This window comes from Typopeltis vanoorti, chromosome 11 (genome assembly GCF_054136105.1).
Source record: "Typopeltis vanoorti isolate ZY-2024b chromosome 11, IOZ_Tvanoo_1.0, whole genome shotgun sequence".
In the NCBI taxonomy this organism is placed as follows: Eukaryota; Metazoa; Arthropoda; class Arachnida; order Uropygi; family Thelyphonidae; genus Typopeltis; species Typopeltis vanoorti.
In genome coordinates this window covers 132,089,938-132,112,647 of record NC_143559.1, presented here as the reverse complement: position 1 = coordinate 132,112,647, position 22,710 = coordinate 132,089,938, and the positions used below count along the sequence as shown (strand labels likewise).

The 22,710-nt window shown below is 38.3% G+C and overlaps 1 long non-coding RNA gene across 2 annotated transcripts in view; it reads left to right on the top strand.

Moving 5' to 3' along the window:
* LOC150102054 (uncharacterized) overlaps nucleotides 1–19,277 on the top strand; it is a 112,686-nt gene extending 93,409 nt beyond the window's left edge. For both annotated transcript variants that reach the window (XR_016549037.1, XR_016549038.1), the window contains one exon: nucleotides 18,826–19,277. This is a non-coding gene — a long non-coding RNA (uncharacterized LOC150102054). The remainder of the gene's footprint in view (nucleotides 1–18,825) is intronic.
* Nucleotides 19,278–22,710: the final 3,433 nt, after the last annotated feature.

The window sequence follows — 22,710 nt, the reverse complement described above, 5'->3', positions numbered from 1 at the left end:
GATCCTCTCAAGTAGCATCACCTAGACTCTCTTCCCCAGTCCATCTCTCACCTCCATATAGTGAACCCTAGAACTTGATGCGAGAGATCGTTTACATTTCAATGAGGAAGGACGTAGGCACCTGGAGAGATTACTGTTCTGAATGAGTCAGTGTGTCCCAGGGAGGATGATAGCAGGGGTGGCCTCTTGTGGGAATGGATACTTGGGGGAAGGGAGACGATGTCAGGTAACACTGAGCCCAGTGGAGTCTAGAAGGGATAATGCTGGGTATAGAAACAATGGCATTTATATGCTTTATACTAATGCCAGGAGTATCCGGAATAAGGGAGAGGAATTGGAGGCGCAGATAGCATCAGCCTGGCCAAAAATTATTGCAATCACTGAGACATGGTTGACAGAAGGGGATATAACAACAGGAATAGAAGTCGCTGGGTATAGCATTTTTTGTCAGGATAGGAGGGGAAAGCATGGTGGTGGGGTACTGCTTATGATAAGTGATGACCTATGTTCTCTAAGAGTGGAGGCTTTGGAAGGAAGTGAGACAAATGATTTTGAGAGCATATGGTGTGAGGTAGAGGTAGGCAAGACAGGATATTTAGTGGGGTGTTGCTACAGACCCAGGAGCACAGAGGATGGGGACCAGGAGATGTTTAGACAGCTAAGTTTGGCAAGTGCAAGAAGAATGATTGTTATGGGAGATTTTAACTACAATAGTATAAATTGGAGAGAGGAAGATGCATGTAGCAATAGGGGAATGGAATTTCTAGAATTCTTGAGGGACAAATGTCTTAGGCAACATGTAACAGAGAGAACAAGAGGTTCAAGAGTTTTGGATTTAGTTATAGCATCAGAAGAGTTGATAATAACTGAGTTGACATCTCTCCCACCAGTTGGAGAGAGTGACCATATGGTTTTGACTTGGAAAAGGAATAGACATGCCGGAGTATCAAAGAGACGGGAACTTATGTGGAATTATAATGCAGGTGATTATAATAGTCTTAGACGTCAACTTCGGGAAGTTTCATGGATGGAGGAATTGGAAGGCCAGGATATCATTAGTGCGTGGGAAATTGTGAAAGAATATTTGTTAGCAGCAATGGTAAGTTGTATACCACAAGTGAAGAAGAGGACACAATTTGGAGTAAAGTGGATGACAAACAATATTAAACAGGAATTGCATGCGAAAAAGAGGCTATGGAAGAGATATAAGGAGACAGGTGAAGAGAAGATGCATGAAGAATATAAGACACAGGCCAGAAGAGTGACTAGTATGGTAAGGAAAGCGAAACTGGAATATGAGAGGAGATTGGCCCTAAGATCCAAAGAAAATCCTACGGAATTTTTTAGCTATGTGGCCAGTAGGAGGAGAAATGACTGTGGAAGAATGATATTGTGGGATAAAAATGGGAATAGAGTGACTGATGCAGAGGACATAGTGGAATTGTTCAATGAACTCTTTATTGGAGTATTTCATCCTAGAGGAGTCAGTTTTAATGCTAGAGGGATAGGGCTGGTTCGAGGTTTAGAGGTACAGGAGGAGAGTGTGTTTCAGATACTGAGTACTCTGGATGTCAATAAAGCTGTGGGACTGGATGGTATTTCACCTTGAGTGTTGAGAGAATGTGCGAGGGAACTGACAGTGCCTTTAACCTGGCTTTTCAATGAAAGTCTGGCTGCGGGAAAGGTGCCCAGGGAATGGAAGGAAGGTAAGATAGTGCCATTGCATAAGGGTGGTAACAGACTGGAAGTGTCTAATTATAGGCCAGTCTGTGTGTCATCAGTAGTTGTTAAGATCTTTGAGAAAGTAGTGAGGGACCATATACAGCATTGGGCAGATGAGGGTAATGTTATCTGTGAGAGTCAACATGGATTTCTGAAAGGGTGCTCTTGTTTTAGCAATATGCTAGCCTTTTATAATAAAGTTACAAGAGCATTACATGAGGGAAAGGCATATACTGCAATTTTCTTAGACTTAGCGAAGACATTTGACAGGGTGCCACTTGATAAGCTGATATTTAAGTTGCAGCACATAGGTCTGGATGTCAGATTGGTCTACTGGATTCAGGATTGGCTGTCTGATAGGAATCAGAGAGTTGTGTATGGGGGAGCAGTTTCAAGGAGGCAGAGGGTTACAAGTGGGGTCCCACAGGGCTCAGTACTAGGACCTATATTGTTTAACCTTTATATCAATGAAATTGCCAGTGGATTGCATGGGGATATTCAGTTGTTTGCAGATGATGCGAAGCTGGGAAGGATTATTAGTAATAGTGCAGATGTGGTAGCCCTGCAAGAGGATTTAAATAAGCTAGATAGATGGGCAAATGAATGGGGGTGTCAGTTTAATGCAGCAAAATGTAAGGTCTTGAGGTTTGGGAAACATCGATGGAATGCTGCATATTCTATGGGAGGAGTTATACTGGAGGAAGTAGGGGAGACAAGAGATCTGGGGTTGATGATTGATAGAAACCTGAAGTTTAGAGGACATATTGCAAAGGTGGTAAAGGTAACACAGATGATTGCTGCAATTATGAGAAGGACACTGACCTGCAGAGATAAGAGGGTTATCATTCCGTTGTATAAGTCTCTGATCAGACCACACTTGGACTATTGTTCTCAGATTTGATCCCCAGTATTTGAAGGGGATAAATTAACTGTGCAAAGGATACAAAGACGGATGACAAAGATTGTTTAAGGACTGTACAAGGATAGTTATGTGGATCGGCTGAGGGAATGTAGACTGCAGAGTTTGGTGGATAGAAGAAGGAGAGGTGATATGATTGAGACTTTAAACTGTTGAGAGGTGGTTACAGGTTGACACTGGGGAGTTCTTTCGCTTGGTTGAACAGCGGGAAGGAGTGATGACAAGAAGCCATCCTTGGAAGTTACGAAAGGAAACTGTGAGCAAGAGGATAAGGAGTGGTTTCTTTGCGTGGAGGGTGGTTGATCCGTGGAATGCATTGCCTGATGCAGTGGTGGGAGCGAGAATGGTCAATGAGTTTAAAGAGTGATATGATAGACTGTGTTTCTTAAGGGGGACCTCCCCTCGATGAGTCTTGACAGACTTTATGTTCTTAGGAAGGACTTCCCACGATGAGTCTTTTGACTCCATGGAGGCCTGAATAATAATAATAATAATAATCTAGTGGAAATTGGGTACTAACCCCCAATGGGAAGCTTGGTCAGGTATAAACGAGTGAAGGGAGACTTATGGCAGTTTGGTGGCCCTAAGGTGGCAGGTTCACCACCAAACTAGATGGCGATAACCAACCCAGATGAATCTTTTCTCTCTCCAAATTCTCAGGAAAGAAGTAACCAGACTGTCATTCTGGAAAATGACTCAGACAGGTTTAGAGATATGATCAGGACAAGGAAAGGAAAAAGAATGAAAATAAACAAGAGATATCTGGAATTGCTACTTGTAATGTCAGAAGTATCCATCATGAATACTACCGATATCTAGATAAAACTCTAATAGAAAAAATTATCAAATTATGAGTAATAACAGAAACAAGAAGGAAACAAAAAAAGTTCAGAAGAAACAGATAATTACATCTACAGTGGAGTCAAAAAGGAAGAAAAAGCAAATGCAGGAGTAATGATTTTTATTCATAAATCAATGAAAATAAATATCATGTATTAGAAATGCTGGAATAAGAGAATTCTAGAACTAAGATCAAACAGATGAAACTGAAAACCTTTTGAAAACAGGAAAAAAAATGTTAATTAACATGGCAAGGGAAACTTTTGGAATTTATAAGAGACCCAATAATAAATGGATAACATTATTTTTATTATTATTATTATTATTTAGGCCTCCAAGCAGTCAAAAGACTCATTGTAGGAGGTCCTTCCTAGGAAACACAATCTATCATACAACTCCTTGAATTCATTGGCCGTTCTTGCTCTCACCACTCTTATCAGGCAATGCATTCCACAGTTCAACCATCTTCCATGTAAAGAAACCACTTCAAACCCTCTTGCTCACTGCTTCCTTTCGTAACTTCCAGGGATGGCCCCTTGTCATCACTCCTTCCTGCTGCTCAACCAAGCGAAAGAACTCCCCAGTGTCAACCCTGTAACCACCTCTCAACAGTTTAAATCTCAATCATATCACCTCTCCTTCTTCTTTCCACCAAATTCTGCAGTCCACATTCCCTCAGCCAATCCTCATAATTAACATTGTACAGTAATATCTGAAAGTTTAGAAAAATGCGAAGAAAACTAAAATCAAAAATAAACCCATACCTCAGAAGAAAACAAGAAGAAATACAAACAACTCAAAAACGAATTGATAAACTCTGCAGACAAGCTAAAGAAAACTGGCTAAACAAAAAAGCAGAAAAATGCAATGAGGCATATAAAGAAATTACAAAAACATTTTCAGCACTACTTCTTACAATGATCAACCATCAGGCCAGGAAACAGGAAATCCAAATGCAATAAAAGCAATATGGATGGAACACTACCAAGAAACCTTTAAGAATGAAAGCAATAACTACCTAATGACAAAGCCCCACACTAACTCAAGACATTGATGCCTTAAGGATCCTTCCATTGGAAGTGGATGATGCTCTAAAGCAAATGAAATCTGACAGAGTACCAGGGATAGATCAAATTCCATCAGAAATCTGGAAAGAAGGAAAGCAAACAACTTTAAAATTCCTAATCACACTTTACAACCAAATCAATAAATTGGGAGAAATACCAGTAGATTGGAGAACAGGAATTATCATACCAATTTACAAGAAAAGTGATAAGAAAAATTTTAAAAATTACAGACCAATCACATTACTCAGCCATGCTTAGAAAATACTTACAAGAGTATTATAGAACAGAATAAAGTGTACATACGAGATCATTCTTAGTGAAAAACAGGCAGGCTTCAGAAATATTTGCTCCACATTGGATCAGATCTTCATAATACAAAGACTAGCAGAATTATACTGGAAACATAACAAAAATATCTATTACTGTTTTATAGATTTTAAACAGGCATTCAACTCAATAAACAGAGTAACTTTATTAAGAATATTAAAACAGAAACAAATCGATGTACTTCTTAGAAAAATATTATAGTCTCACAGAAGCAATAATTAAATTTAACAGTATAACAACAGATAAAATAAATGCTAGTAAAGGATGTCCCATCTCCCCATATCGTTTTAACATCTACCTAGAGGATATGGTTAACCAAGCCTTGGAAGGAGAAAAAGGGATCAACCTAAATGGTTATAATCTTAATAACATAAAATATGCAGGTGACATTGTAATGATAGCAGACACAAAAGAAAAAATGGTGAACCTAATAACCAAACCAAACAATACAGTAAAGAATAGCATGAATGACCCTAAATACAGACAAAACAAAAATCTTGATAATTGGAAAAAAACAAAGAAAAAGTAAACTTCTCCTTGAATGGATCAACAATTGAACAGGTAAAACAATTCAGCTATATAGGAACAGTAATAACAGAACACTTTGATACCATGACCACTATTAAACATAGAATATCGACTCCATGGTCATCATTTAATAAGCTAAAATCTGGAAAAATAATAAAATCTCCAAACCTCTAAAAAAAAAAAAAAATATATATATATATATATATATATATATATATATATATATATATATATATATATATATATATATATATATATATATACACACACACACACACACACACACATATATATATATATATACACACATATATACTGCAATTATAATGCCCACTGTGCTATATGCTTCAGAAACTTGGACACCCAAGAAGACAGTGATAGGAAAACTGGAGGCTTTTGAGATGAAATGTCTCCGAAAAATTAAAAAAAAAAAAAAAAAATGGACAGAAATTGTAAGACAAGACCTAAAATATACAGATTCATTATAATAAATTTAGTTTAATCCTTTATCCAAATGTGAGCAAACAAAGTTTGCACCTGAAAATATCTTTGCTACGAGTTACCCAGTGTTGTACTACCTTACCCCAGTCCTGAAGATATTTTCAGGTGCAAACATTGTTTGCTCACACTTGGATAAAGGATTAAACTAAATTTATTATAGTCTAACCAAGTGAAAAATAAACTTTCAAAATCTTTCTCTAAATCCAGAGTAATTTAATAAAAAGGTGGCACACCTTTTTCCAACTCCTATAGGTAAAGATGACCCCATTGCTTTTGCCTGGTATCTCCACTTCTGGGCCTGGCTCCCACTGAAGAGACCTCAATAATGGTCAAAACTAGTCTGGGAGCCAGTGTATGTATAATGTTATGCACATCTCCTTGCAGATATGCATAACATTATACATATCTGCAGGGAGATGTGTTTTGCATTATGGGAGATACTGAGATAGGAGTGATGTTAGCTAAGTCCACCTTTGCTACGAGTTGCCTGGTGTTGTACTACCTTACCCCAGTCCTGAAGATATTTTCAGGCACAAACTTTGTTTGCTCGCACTTGAATAAAGGATTAAATTAAATGTATTATAGTCTAACGAAGTGAAAAATAAACTATCAATACAGACTCATTAATAGAAAAGATCAAAAGAAGACAACTTCAATGGTATGGACATGTCGAGGGAATGCCATCAAAAAGGCTACCCAACAAGATTAAAATTAAAAGGAAGACCAAGAACTAAATGGATAACATCAATAAAGGTAACTCCCGATACAAACATATAGGCAGCTCACCAGCCACACAAGAAACCAAGACTCCTGGAGGTTGTTGTGGAAACATAAAAGACTCAACCCGTCCCGCTGGAAGAGGGCAGTAAGTAAGAACTAAGATTACTAATAGGTCATGACTTCTTGATTAGTGTCTATGCCCCATAGGAAGAGAGGAAGATCACAATGTCTTATTATCCTAAGACCCCCATGGAGTCAGACTCATCTAGGAGGTACCTTTATCATATATATATATGCAGCTCATCATACCGCACCTTAAACACATTCAAATTCTCTGCATGCAAAAAACTTGCTTCTCACTCCCTTGTTCACACCCTCCTTATACAGCTTCCAGAGAAGACCTCTTGTTCTTTCCTGATCTCCCACCATTTTATGAAAAACCTCTTCAACATTGATCTTATAATAACCCCTTAACAACTTGTACATCTTTATAATATCGCCTCTCTTCTTCTTACCACTAGACTGTAAATTGCATCTTCTCAACCTTTCACACCTACCTAATTAAACCTTCTCACCGTTGGACTACATTTAGAATAATGCCATTGGATATGGGCCGAAGCAGATTGGAAGTGTCAAAGGATGACACCTTTCAGGGATGACAGATCATTCCTGGAAGTTACGAAAGGAAGCTGTGAGCAAGAGGGTGAGAACTGGTTTCTTTGCATGGAGGTTGGTTGAACCGTGGAATGCATTGCCTGATAAGAGTGGTGAGAGCAAGAATGGTCAATGAGTTCAAGGAGTGGTATGGTAAACTTTGTTTCCTAGGAAGGACCTCTCATGATGAGTCTTTTGACTCCATGGAGGCCTGAAGAATAATAATAAAGTGTGGTCCTGCAGGGCTCAATACTGGGCCTGTATTGTTTAATTTTTACATCAATGACAATGTCAGTGGATTTCAGGGAATATTCAGTTGTTTGCAGATGATGTGAAACTAGGAAGGATTATTAGTAATAGTGCAGATGTAGCAGCTCTGCAAGAGGATTTGAATAAACTGGACATGTGGGCAAATGAATGGGGATATCCGTTTAATGCTACATAATGTAAAGTCTTGAAGTTTGGGGATACGTCAATGGGAAGCTGCATACTCTGTTGGAGGAGCTGTACTGGAGAAAGTAGGGGAGACAAAAGATCTATGGGTGATGTTTGATAGAGACCTGAAATTCAGAGAACATATAGCAAAGGTGGTGAAGGTAACCCAGAGGATTGCTGATACTGAGAAGGATGCTGACCTGCAGAGATAGTTATCATTCCACTGTATAAAGCCCTGATCAGACTACATTTGGACTCTTCTCTTCCTCTACGCATTTATCCTTCTTCCAATGCAGGGCCTGTGTGTTACACTGATGCAACTTTTGTTAGCACAATGCCCAACCAGCCTGCTGCTGGGGGGGGGGGGACATATTTTTGACTGTAGCAGCGTGTGTTCACAGGGCTGGTTTGCCTGCTTGCAGAATGAAAAATCCCAGATAAACTGAGTGGGGGGGGGGGAACCCTGCTGTCCACGCCCAAGACTGACTAACTTGGCTATGGCCGAGAAAGATCCTTAAGCTCCTCATGTCGTTGACGGAATCGAACCTAGGACACTCCTTCCCCAGGCATATGGTTGTGAAGCACATAGCCACAAGGCCAACTGCACGAACATAATACACTTGGACTATTGTTTAAAATTTGGTCCCCAGGATATGAAGATGCATTGCCTGATGGTGGTGAGAGCACGAATGGTCAATGAGTTCAAGGAGTGGTATGATAGACTTTGTGTTTTCTAGGAAGGACCTTCTGCGATGAGTCTTTTGACTCTATGGAGGCCTGAATCATCATCCTAATAATAATTTATAAAGTGTTGACAAGACCTTTTCTGCTGTAAAGAAGTGAATTATGCACCATAAAACCCGGAAAAGAAAAAAAAAAAGAAATGAAATGAAATTCTCATGAAGGACATCTCAGGCTACACTCTCTGAGACAAAATAAAGAAATAAAGTCCTAAAAATACACTCATTATTGGATAAAGTATACAAATACTGAAAGAAGTGGATCGAACATATTGAAAGAATGGACTGTTCAAGACTACCCAAAAACATACTCCTATACTGCCCAGCTGCTAGGCATAGATGTCATCGACCCTCACTGAAAATATGGAATGAAACAGAACAGGCAGCTGGACCCGAATTCCTAAAAGCATGATAATGATGGCAATCTGAGGTATCTATAGCCTTTTTATGGCAATGTCTCTGCATTCATAATGCTAGGCTGCTATGAAGATTGTTATGGGTACAGTTTTAGTTGAAAACTACCACTGGCAGTGAATAGGATCCCTCCTTAAGAAAGAAGTTAGTGAAAGTAATGTGATTGCTATTGTAAGCAAGATGTGGGGGTAAAAGTGTCAGAGAAAATGGTAAGTTGGAATTGATAAGAAAGGAGAAGAAGATAAAGAAAGTAGAACAGCAGAGTGATTAATGAGAAGTAGTGAAGTTAGTATGAAAGATGTGAAAATTAGTGAAGATGTCTACAAAGAAAGGGGTATTTGGACTGAATTATTATTATTAGACACCTCCAGGGAGTCCAAAGACTCATCGAGGGAGGGCACGTGCTCTTCAGCTCTGTCTTCACCACTCAATCCACCAACGCCATCTACTGCTGACCACCACCAGTTTTTCCACAGACAATCACAAACTTCCATGCCCATGGCAGGATTTGAAACCTCAGCCTTTGGCTGGAGAGTGGATATGCTAACCACTCAGCCAGCCAGACCGGTAATTGATGATGATTGAGGAATAAATTAAAGTGGATGCAGAGTGAGATAGAGTGGTTAAAGAGAAATGATTAGCTGGTGAAAGTGGAAGAAAGAATATTACTGTGAAAGAGAGTTGAAGGTGAATAATGATGGTAGCAGAATATCGGAATGTGGAATAGTGAATAGAGAGTCATGGGGATTCAATTGTGAAGTATGGTAAGACAGATGAAGGTTTGTTTGAAGAGAGACAGTAAGAAGAGTAACTATAGGATAACATTATTATTAAGGCCTCCAAGGAGTCAAAAGACTCATCGCGGGAGGTCCTTCCTAGGAAACAAGTCTCTCAAGACTTATCGTGGGAAGTCCCTCCTAGGAAACACAAAGTCTATCATACCACTCCTTAAACTAATTGACCGTTCTTGCTCTCACCACTCTATCAGGCAATGCATTCCACGGTTCAACCACATTCATGCAAAGAAACCACTCCTCACCCTCTTGCTCACAGCTTCCTTTCGTAACTTCCAGGAATAGCCCCTTGTCATCACTCCTTCTCGCTGTTCAACCAAGCGAAAGAACTCCCCAGTGTCAACCCTGTAACCACCTCTCAACAGTTTAAAAGTCTCAATCATATCACCTCTCCTTTTTCTATCCACCAAACTCTGCAGTCCACATTCTCTCAGCCAATCCTCATAACTAACATTGTACAGTTCTGAATATGTCTTTGTCTGCCTTTCTACCCTTTCCACAGTTAATTTATCTGCTTCAAATCCTGGAGACCAAATCTGAGAACAATATGATTGAGATAAAAGAATATTACTGTGATAGAAGAGTTGAAGGTGAATAATGATGGTAGCAGAATATCGGAATGTGGAATAGTGAACAGAGAGTCGTGGGGATTCAATTGTGAAGTATGATAAGATAGATGAAGGTTTGTTTGACGAGAGACAGTAAGAAGAGTAACTATATATGAGTCTTTTGACTCCTTGGAGGCCTTAATAATAATGCCTCCAAGGAGGCAAAAGACTCATTGCGGGAGGTCCTTCCTAGGAAACACAAGTCTATCGAGACTTATCGTGGGAGGTCCCTCCTAGGAAACACTAAGTCTATCATACCACTCCTTAAACTAATTGACCGTTCTTGCTCTCACCACTCTATCAGGCATTGCATTGCATTCCATGGTTCAACCACTCTTCATGCAAAGAAACCACTCCTCACCCTCTTGCTCACAGTTTCCTTTCGTAACTTCCAGGAATAGCCCCTTGTCATCACTCTGTCTCGCTGTTTAACCAAGCGAAAGAACTCCCCAGTGTCAACCTTGTAACCACCTCTCAACAGTTTAAAACTCTCAATCATATCACCTCTCCTTTTTCAATCCACCAAACTCTGCAGTCCACATTCCCTCAGCCAATCCTTATAACTAACGTTGTACAGTTCTCAATCTGTCTTTGTCTGCCTTTCTACCCTTTCCACAGTTAATTTATCCGCTTCAAATCCTGGGGACCAAATCTGAGAACAATAGTCTAAGTGTGGTCTGATCATTGCCTTATACAACAGAATGATAACTCTTTTATCTCTGCATATCAGCGTCCTCATTATTGCAGCAATCCTCTATGTTATCTTCACCACCTTTGCAATATGTCCCCTGAATTTCAGGTTTCTATCAATCATCAACCCCAGATCTCTTGTCTCCCCTACTTCCTCCAGTATAGTTCCTTCATTAGATATGCAGCAGCCCATCGATGTGTCCCAAACCTCGAGACCTTACATCTTGCTGCATTAAACTGACACCCCCCATTCATTTGCCCATCTGTCTAGCTTATTCCAATCCTCTTGCAGGACTATCACATCTGCACTATTACTAATAACCCTTCTCAGCTTCACATCATCCACAAACAACTGAATATTCCCCCTGCAATCCACTCACAATGTCATTGATATAATGGTTAAACAATACAGTTCCCAGTACTGATCCCTGTAGAACCCCTACTTATAACCCTCTGCCTCCTTGAAACTGCCCCACCATACACAACTCTCTGATACCTATCGGACAGCCAATCATGAAAATCCAATTGACTAACCTGACATCCAAACCCGTGTGCTGCAACTTAAATATCAGCTTATTATATTGGCACTCTGTCAAATGCCTTCACTAAATCCAAGAAAATGGCAGTATATGCCTTTCCCCTCATCTACTGTTCTTGTAACTTTATTATAAAAGGCTAGCATATTACCAAAACAAGAGCACCCCTTAACAAATTCTTGTTGACTCTCACAGATAAAATCATCTGTCCAATGTTCTATACAGTCCCTAACTAATTTCTCCAATATCTTTATAACTACTGATGACACACAAACCGGCCTATAATTAGCCACTTCCTGTCTGCTACCGCCCTTATGCAATGGCACTATCTTACCTTCCTTTCATTCCCTGGTACCTCTCCCATAGCTTTCATTGAAAAGCCAGGTCAAAGGAGCTGTCAGTTCTTTAGCACATTCTCTCAAAACTCATGGTGAAATACTATCCAATTCCACAGCTTTACTGACATCCAGAGCACTCAGTATTTGAAACATGCTCTCCTCCTACACCTCCAACCTGCCCTATCCCTCTAGTATTGAAATTTACTCCTCCAGAATGAAATACACCAATAAAGTGTTCATTGAACAATTCCACTATGTCCTCAGCATGTCACTCTATCCCATTTTTTATCCCACAATGTCATTCTTCCACAATCATTTCTCCTCCTACTGGCCACATAGCTAAAAAATTCCCTAGGATTTTCTTTAGATCTTAGGGCCAGTCTCTTCTCATATTCCAGTTTCGCCTTCCTTACCATATATGACCCAGTAAATAACATTTAATAATAGAAGTAGGAAACAAAAGATTTATGATACTAGTATAAATGTACCAGTGTTTTTGATCATCCACACAACAGATGCAAAACTCATATGGAAACTGTCGCCCTTCTTTATTCAGAAGAGTTTAGGACTAGCAGGATCTCTTAAAACCATTAAGAAATTATGTTCTTGTTCCTTGTGGATATGACATGATGTGGAAACATGTCAACAACATTCCAAGAAACTTGAGAGCAACATCAGTGGGTGGAATACCATATATGAATTTGATGTTTCTGATGAGATGTTCAGAGCTTAAAGATCAGGGAGTGACAGGTGTGAAGTGCATCCTCATACATAGGGATGGTCACCTGGTTCCAACCAGTAACATCATCGTTACTTTTGGGGTGGTCGAACCATGGAATGCATTGCCTGATGGAGTGGTGAGAGCGAGAATGGTTAATGAGTTTAAGGATTCTAGTAGCAAGGCTTATACGTTGGTCAGACATAACTGGTGATTAGTTTACGGAATTAACAACGCATATAAAATATATTAATTAAAGGTAACTTTAATGAATAACTTCTATATTTTGGCAACGTCACATTGCCGAAGTTTAAGGAGTAGTATGATAGATTTTGTGTTTCTTAAGTGGGACCTCCCCTCGATGAATCTTGACAGACTTTATGTTCTTAGGAAGAACCTCCCACGATGAGTCTTTTGACTCCATGGAGACCTGAATAATAATAATAAAAATAATATCATGAAAAAAAGGAAGTTAACTACCCACTACACATGTTCTGAGATCTTCTTATGCTGAGAAGGTGGCAGCTAAGAAAATGTCAACAGCATCTCAAACATGTATGTCTATTTCACCATCTGAAAATTCGCTATATCTGAACTTTATGATTGCAAGTGCTTCTTTATTGAGCACATCAATCGAATGACCTATGGTCATAGAAGAGACAACTCCAAAAATGGTTCCATTTGATGAGAACCCACTTGCCAAAACAATATGGCAAAGATATCACTTAAAGATAAACCACCAAATACTCTTACAGAAGAAATGGATGCTTTGGTATCCACTGAAAGTAAATTAAACTTGCCAACTAATCCTGACACATCTGATGTATTGAATATTTTACCAGAGGAAGAGATGGACACTGGCTGTCCATACTTACCAAAAACAATTAATAAATATCAACCTGACAAAAGATACTAGACAAGTCTATAAAGCTAACTGTCGTGGGTTTTGCCAGAATATTGATGATATCAAGATTTTGCTGCAAAAACACAAACCTTTTCGTTTCTGTCTACAGGAAACATACTTAAAACCCAATGATGACCCTACCTTAAGGAATTTCACTATTGTTTGCAAGGACAGAACTGGGGATGGTCCTGCTCATGGAGGGGTAGCTATCATAGTGGGCAGTCATACTTATATCCAGCTTAACTGCTCAGGAAACAGTAGTAATTAGCCTTTCCATGGGATTTCTTATTACAGTATGTTCAATTTATTTACTACCAAGTGCTTAGTTAAATGAAATCGATCTTGATAACCTTATTTTGCAACTGCCTGAACCCATACTTATGGGTGACTTTTAAAGGTGACAATACTCTTTGGCCAAATCACATCTATTTGTGTTGGCCAGCAGAAATACAATGAGGTCGTATCATTGAACGAATCCTTCACAATAACGACGTCTCCCGTTTGAATAATATACTCAATACTATATAATATTGAGTATATTATTTCTTCAATATTATATAATATATAATATTTCTTCAATATGCCTACCCACTCATATTTAGCAATAATTCTTATAATCTGCTCCCCCTTCCATTCTTCCACTGTTCATATAAGATACGGAAGAGAACATATATGGAAGCAATCGTTTTCCTGTTCTTTACACAATGTCTTCACAGGAACCATGTTCTCCTATGCAGATTCCCATATGGAAAATGGACTAGGCTGACTGGAACACTTTTTCCCATCTTGCAAAATTTAATACTGATACAGTCACGTGCCTTTCGATAAAGCAGTAAAGTATGTAACAGACTGCATTCTCCAGGCAGCAACAGCCTCTATTCCAAGAACATCATCTCAGTTTCCACTCTATCCAAAGCCTTGGTGGTATATTCCATAGATACCCCACCACGTCAGACTTAATAGCTTTTAAGTGGCCTTCGGCCAAACCACATTATGTGAGACGTTAGTTAAAAACAATCTTGGATCCATGTTGAAAGGTTTTCCACTTGGTTATGCCATAACTTTCAACATTTAGAGTATTTTAGTAATAAGGGATGACACCTTTTGGCTATTGTATATGGAAATATGACCTCTTCATTACTTCAACCTTGGTATCACTTCTAAATCTGGCTCCCACTGATGAGACTTCAAAGGTCAAAACTAGTCTGAATATTGACCCTTCCCATAATGCATAGCATTATACATGTCCATAAGGATATGTGCTTTGAATTATGGGATACTAAAGCAACTAATGTGAAGTCGTTAGCCTCTATGTACAAGTTGTTCACCCGTGAAGTTACTTCACACACAAACTTTGTTTGCTTACACTTGGATAAGGATTAAACCAAGAATATCATTTCTTGGCATCTTTAATTTATGATCTTGAATCCAATTTACCTCATCGGTTAATCAAATGACTAATGCAAAAATTGTATGGAATAAAATACAAAGAATGAAAGGTAGATATAGAACACACTGTTTGTCTACCTTAAACCATAATGGATGTGTTGTTGCTTATTCCAAAGTTATTGCAGACACTTTGAGAGAAGATTTTGGCAGAACCTCAGCAACAGTTTCATATCCTGCTGAATTTTTAATATTGAAAGAGTAGCAGGAGAAAGATATTAGAGAAAATGGTTAATGCCAGACTTGTCTGGTATTTGGAAATCAACAATCTTCTCTCCAATACACAATGTGTTTTTGTAGACATCATTCAACTTTAGACCATTTGGTCCATTTAGAAACTTGTATAAGCGATGCATCCTGAAGCAAGAACATTTAGTTTCAGTTTTCTTTGACATGGAAAAAACTTATGACACAGCCAGGAGATATGGCGTACTAAAAAATCTCTATAACCTAGGTATCAGAGGACACCTTCCTGTATTTATTAAAAACTTTTTGTCTGGACAAACTTTCCAAGTCAGAGTGGGAAACATGCTATCTCAGCCATATCATCAAGAACTGGGTGTTCCCCAAGACACTGTTTTAAGTGTGACACTTTTTGCTATGAAAGTTAACTCAATCACTGAACAGCTTCCTCCCACTGTAGACAATGATGCTTGGTTGACTTCACAATTTACTGTAACTCTTGTGACATATGGGTAATTGAAAGATAACTTCAGCAAGCAATTGATTGTGTTTCTCTATGGGCTCTTAGTAATGAGTTCAGGTTTTCGACAGAAAAAAGTGTCTGTGTACACTTACGTTGAAAATGCACTCTTCACCCAGATCTTGAAATAAGAATAGGATGAACTATTATTCCAGTAGCAACAGAAGCCAAGTTTTTAGGACTCATCTTTGACAGAAAACTTACATTCCTTGCACACATTTGTCAACTAGGAGAAAAGTTCAAGAGAGCATTGAATCTCCTTCACACTCTATCCTCTACTGCAGTGCTTCCCAAACTGTGGGCCGCAGCCCCCTTGGGGGCCGTAGGTTTTGTTGAAGGGGGCCGTGAAATAATGAAAACAAATTTAAAATGTTTTAAGTAGATTTTTTTTATTTTAAAAGAAACGTATTTAACTTTTATTATTTATTATTTCTTTCTTATTTTTTATATTTTAATGGAAAAATTCACACATTGGTGTTGGTTCACAAACTTTGCTTCCTGCGTATTTCGGCACTTAATGAATATTAGTAAATATTGCTTATTCATATGTTTCATTTCAAATCAGTGGTTAATTGTATTTACTTCGAATGTTCTTCAGGGAAGCTCCAAATCTTCCTGTCCCTTTCATCAGGCGTTCGTAATCAGAGACTGTTGATATTGACTTTATATACATATCAAAATTTGTTTTATATTATCACTGTCATCCGAGATAGTTTTCTGTTACCAATAAAAGTTTCACATATACTTCACACATGAAAAAAGCTTAAACAAGTTCATGTGGGGAGATAGTAACTCGCTTGCAGTAGTAAACAGCACCCCTCCCTAACAGCCACTATACTGCAGAGGCAATAAAAACAAGTACTTTTATTATGCCAGTGAATAAGGTATGAGGAGTCTGTGTAATATATTTCTCAACAAATAGTGCAATTAGAGACAACTGGGATAAATACACACTAATTAATGAATCACATGTCCCCTTATACAGAAACTATGCTGTACAGACTGAAACAAAACAATATGTTGCATGGGCAAACACAGTATCTAACTAAAAACTATTGTTATTAATTAGATGTGTGTGTGAGTTCGATTTCCCAAGGCAGCAATAAAATTCAACCGAACGTGTTAAAATTCGTGAAAGTGTTAAAACTAAGTAATATATATATATATATATATAATGAATGTTATGGCAGTTTCACATATGGAATTCGGTTGAAGAGAGTTAGCATCATTTCAGCTCAATTGTCAGCTATGCTTTTATCTTTCGGTTGCGCGATCTTTTATTAATACCACACCAATCATATGCACGTTTTAATAACCTGCCTTTGCTGTCTGTTTCACGTTAGGCTTAATTACCGTAAAGGGAGAAAAGTCACAAAAGAGAAAAATGTTCCTGGTCCGGGGATTCCCTTATTCAGGTAATATTCACTAATTTCATGTTATCAGTCTGTGGTGTGCCAGTGTCGGTAAGTGGTGATATTATTTGATCTATTCTATGTTAAAAAATGTAACCCTGAGATGGATAAGTGGCTGATAAAAAATTTAAAAAAATCCCGTGAACAATCAGAAGAAGCAGAAACAAAAAAAAAGGACAGTATTTCATATTTTACCAGAACAGCCTGCATTGTCTTCAGAACCAAACGGTAAGAGGCAAAAAATGTAATATATGCATTTGATTTTTGCAATATTCGCTGTGTATGTTTTGTATTGAATATAAATACAATAAATATTATAATAAGATATCTCTCTATTACGATTTTTCTTCGAGGGGGGCCGTGAAATATTTTAATTTTTGCAAAGGGGGCCCTGACATCCAGAAGTTTGGGAAGCACTGCTCTACTGAATGGGGTTGATTTCGTCTTTATCATGCACTTATACATTCAAAGCTGTTTAATGGGTCTCAAGTCTGTGGTTCTGCAAGGCAGAATAACCTGTGATGGTGAATACTCTCCATTCGCACATAGCCACTCAGAGTCGTTATGTTGAAGCAAATGAACCAGCTCTATCGCTTAGATGAAAACAGTTGTCTTTTAATTATTCTCTAAAAGTAAATTAAGACTCTTCTAGATCATCCTATATGGACTAGCCTCTTTTCTCTGCATTAGGAAGCTCAACATCACACACATCAGACTGTCATACATACTTTTGGTATGCGTGTGAAAGAGACTATGCAAGCTGTTGGCATGATTGTTGACAACATTGCCTAAACCAAATATAGCAGCATCCCTCCATGGTAGTTTGCACTCCGTTCCTACAACCTCTCACATTGTCAACTACAGAAATCTCATCTCATACTCCATCATTTGTCTACCTGCAATTGTTTAATGCACAGAGAGCAGTTTACTCTGATTTCTTACCCATCTATAGTGATGGCTTAAGAACTGACACCTGTGTTGCTGTGTTTCCTGACAATTACTATCTCATACCAGATCCCACCTGATTGCTGTAATTATACAGCAGAGTTGCATTACATTCAGTCTGAATATATGCATATAAAAGAAAACCGCTACCAAAAGTGTGTGATTTATATGGACTCTTGGAGCTCTTTTCAAGCTTTCTCATCTCCTAAGTATAATCCACATCCAGTGCTGTGTGATGTGTTACACCTGTTGTACAAAATGAAACCCCTTAATTTTGATGTTTGGTTGTGCTGGATTCCTAGCCACAATGGAATTAAGGGAAATGAGACCACAGATGCGCTGCTAGATCAGCCCATACTTTTTCAAAGTATATTGTTGAATAGTACCATTATACAGATTACAGACACTTTATAAGATGAAAGCTAATTGCCCAATGGCAGTTACCATGACAGGAAGCATTGACAAACAAATTACTTGACATTAAGCCTGAAATTAAGCATTGGCATTCTAGTCAACGTAGAAAGAGAAGAGAGGAAGTTGTTCTTGCTAGACTCTGCAGAAGTCCAAGTCATCTTACACATTCTTATTTACTGAGGACTGATGACCCACCTGTGTGTGAAAAATGCAACATGCATCTTACTACTATTTGTCTGTTTTCTGGTGGAGTGCCAGCACTTTACATAAAAGAGGAATGAAATTTTTACTTATCTAGCCAAGCCATATACACTCATGAAGATTGCATGATGTTTTTAACCTTTTACAAATAATTAATTTGTGCAGACACATTTGACTGTAATTTTATTTATATGTAGATACTGTATTGCTTAATTTAATTTTTTTTCACACACATCATTTACTAATTAGGTGGTGGTGGGCAGCGGTAGATGACGTTGGTGTAGTTGCGGTCAGTTGGTGGAGACAGAGTTGTAGAGCAGGTGCCTTCCCTCGATGAGTCTTTGGACTCCCTGGAGGTGTTAAATAATAATAATTTATCTTTGAATATTTATGTACCACTGTAACCTATGCTGTAATTTTATTCATATGAAGATACTTCATTGTTTAACTTAACTTTTGTGCATACATATTATTTACTAGTTTATCTTTGACTATTTATGTACTGCTGTAACCTTTGCTGTAATTATATTTATATGTACATACTGCATTGCTTAACTTAATTTTTGTACATACATATTATTTACTCATTTATCTTTGATTATTTATGTATTGCTGTAACCTTTGCTATGGCACAGTATATGTATGTATGAATGACCTTTGCTATTCTTGCACCAATAAACTACAAACCAACCAGCCAATTTCCCATACTATCAGCCTATTTTATTATTATTATTACGGGTATCTCCATGGAGTCAGTAGACTCATCGCGGGAGACCCAAACTAGCAAAACAATATCTGTCATATCTCTTCTTGAATTCATTTACAGATGAAGAGCTCACAACAAAGTCAGGCAATGAATTCCACTCATTCACCACCCTCCAGGCAAAAAACCTTGTTCTGGCACCTTTGTTAACCACACTCTTCTTTAATTTCCAGAGATGACCTCTTGTTCTTCCATCACTATCACACAGCTGAAACATTTCCCCTGCATCAATCCTATAAAAACCTTTTAGTAATTTGAATGTTTCTATCATATCCCCTCTTCTTCGCCTATCAGCCAATCTCTGCAATCCACAAGCTCTCAATCTATCAATGTAGGGAGCATTTTTTATATCACTCACCAACTTGGTCACTCTTCTCTGAACCCTCTCCACAGCCTCCTCATCTCCAAGGAATCCAGGTGACCAGACCTGAGCACAGTAATCCAAATGTGGAAGTATCAATGCTTTATAAAGGGGAATAATAACCTCTTTATCTCTGGATGTCAGTGTGTTCCTCAACAACCAAGTAATCCTATGTGCAATCTTGGACACCTTAGCAATGTGTCCTCTGAACTTCATCTCCTTATCTACCAATACCCCTAAGTCCCTAGCCTCATCAATCTCTTGGAGTACCTTTCCATCTATGTAGTACACAGCTGGTAATCTTTTAATCCCAAAATGCAAGACTTTACACTTTTCCACATTGAACTGACATCCATTTTCTTTTGCCCATTTTACCAGCTTATTTAAATCCTCCTGCAAACTTTCAACATCAGCTTGATTTTTTATTGCACTACACAACTTTGCATCATCAGCAAACAACTGAATATCTCCCTTTAAGCCGTTTCCTATATCATTTATATACAAATTAAACAACAATTTTCTACAATTTCTACTATTTAAATCATCCTGCAAGCTCTCTCCATCACCTTGATTAACTGTTATCCAATAGTTAATCAAGGTTAACTGTTGGGTTAATCATTAATATCTGAATATCTCCCTTCAAATTATTTCCTGTATCATTTATGTACAAATTACAATAGTAGCCCGAGCAGAGAGCGCTGCAACACCCCACTAGTTACCTGCCTACTTTTGTAATCTGCTCCTCCATATACTACTTTTTGTATTTGTCCATCACCCACCCTTTTATCCATATCACCAGTTTCCTATCCATTCCCATTTGTTGCAGTTTGAGTAAGAGCCAACTTTTCCAGTACTTTTAACACCACTCCTGAAATACTAAGTGGTCTATGATTTGCTACCACAGACTTAGATCCTCTTTTATGCAAAGGAATTATTTTGTCCTCCCCCCTCCACTCTCTTGGGACATGGCCAGAGCTGAGACTTAGGTTAAACAGCCTAGTCAAAGGCATCACCAGCTTCCCTGCACGTTCTCATAAAATGCGAACCGATATTCCATCCACTTCTTAAGTACCTCCAATTCTTCAACCTCTGTTCTCACATCAGTCCCTGTAACTTCAGTCGTAACATTATCTTCAATTTGATGATATACCCTTGCAAAACGATCACTCAGTAACTCAATAGTTTTGTCTGTCTCTGTTACTTTTGCATCATCTGCACTTATTAAAGTTATCCTTCCATAGTTATTCTTTCTCCTACTTTATTATTATTATTCATGACACCTACAAGGAGTCCAAAGACTCACGCAGGAGGACACCCACTGTACTTATCACATAACAAAAAAAATACTGGGATTTCTTTTCACCTATTTGGCTAATCTCTTCTCATAATCTGATTTTGCCTTCCTTACCAGGCTGGCAACCTTTCTCCTTATATACCCTCCACAATATTTTTTTTTTGTTTGCCACTCATGTTTAATGATACTACTCATCCATCTAAAGAATTTGATAATCTGCTTACTTATTGTAATAAGTAAGCAGATTAATAAAACATGACCTCCCTTTAGCAAATCTGTGCTATCCATCAAAGATAATACCACTGTTGTCAACCCAGTTCTGGACCCTAATAGTCTCTCCAACAGTTTAACCACAACAGGCTACAATTATGAAGCAGTACAATCTTCCCTTTCTTCCACTCCTTTGGAGCTTGACCCAATGTAAGACTCATATTAAATAAATGTGCAAAGGCAGATGTCAACTCCCTGGCACATTCCTTCAAAATACGTGGTGATATATCAAGTCCCACAGCCTGATATTTGGTTTACTCAATTCCACATATACCTTTTGCATCTCTCACAGCCCGTCTCTTCTCTTCATCATCCACTGCATGTCACATTCACAAGTATGAAACTTTATGAACTGCCCATTAAATATCTCAACTATATCCTTTGCAGCAGTTATCATTATACCATTTGCTCCAATGAATGTCATCCTACCATAATCATTCTTTTCTTTTGCTTGCTACATATCAAAATAACTCCCTAGAGTTTTTTGGCTTCATTAGCTAACTGTTGCTCATAGTGAACTTTGCTATCCTTACCAACCAAGTCACCCTCTTTGCCTCTTCTTTGTACTCCTCATGGAATTGATTATTACTACTCGTCTTATGTTCCCTCCATAATGCCATCTTTCTCTGTGTCATGCTTAATCTCTTCATTCATATCCATTTCACACCTATCTTATTTAACCTTCTGACCCTTGGAATAGATTTAGACATTGCTTCTAGTAGATAGTTCTTCAATAGCACCCAAGCAGCATTAATCTCCTTTTCACCTAACTCCTCATTTCATGCTACAGCTACAAGCTGTCTCCCAAGCTTCTCATAATCACCAGCCTTGTTGTTCCGCCAGGGCCGTTGCCAGATTAGATCGTGCCCCGAGGCAAAATTAAATATTGCCCCTGATGGATTATAAGACAAAAATATAAGAAAATCTCCAATTACTATTTTGTATTTATTACAAGAGAAACATTAATGCAAAATGATTACATAATAATATTAATTAAATGTTTGATCTATGGGGATATCACACAATAAAACTGTTTATAAGCTCTTCTAAATTTCAATTATTAGTTATGTCCGCCTCTATTGATATAGTTGCTAGACCAACCAATCTTTCTTGGGTCATTGCTGCTCTCAAATCATTTTTAATCAGTTTAAGCTTGGAAAAACTTCTTTTTGCACTTGCTATGCTAACAATTCCTGTTAGCGTAGCAAGTGGTGATGGTGCCTACCGCAGTATGGCTGAACAAGTGCCCTTATTAAGCGCCGCGGTGAGGCAGGCTGCTTCTATGCTATACCTTGTTGACAGTACTGAGTTCCACATATACCCCTTCCTCACAGAAGTGCTCACATGGCTGGCAACCACTCAGGTAATCACGACATGGTCACCCTCACCTATTGGAGGGAGATTTGACACCTCATTTACGATGACATCCTCTTATTATTAGATGAT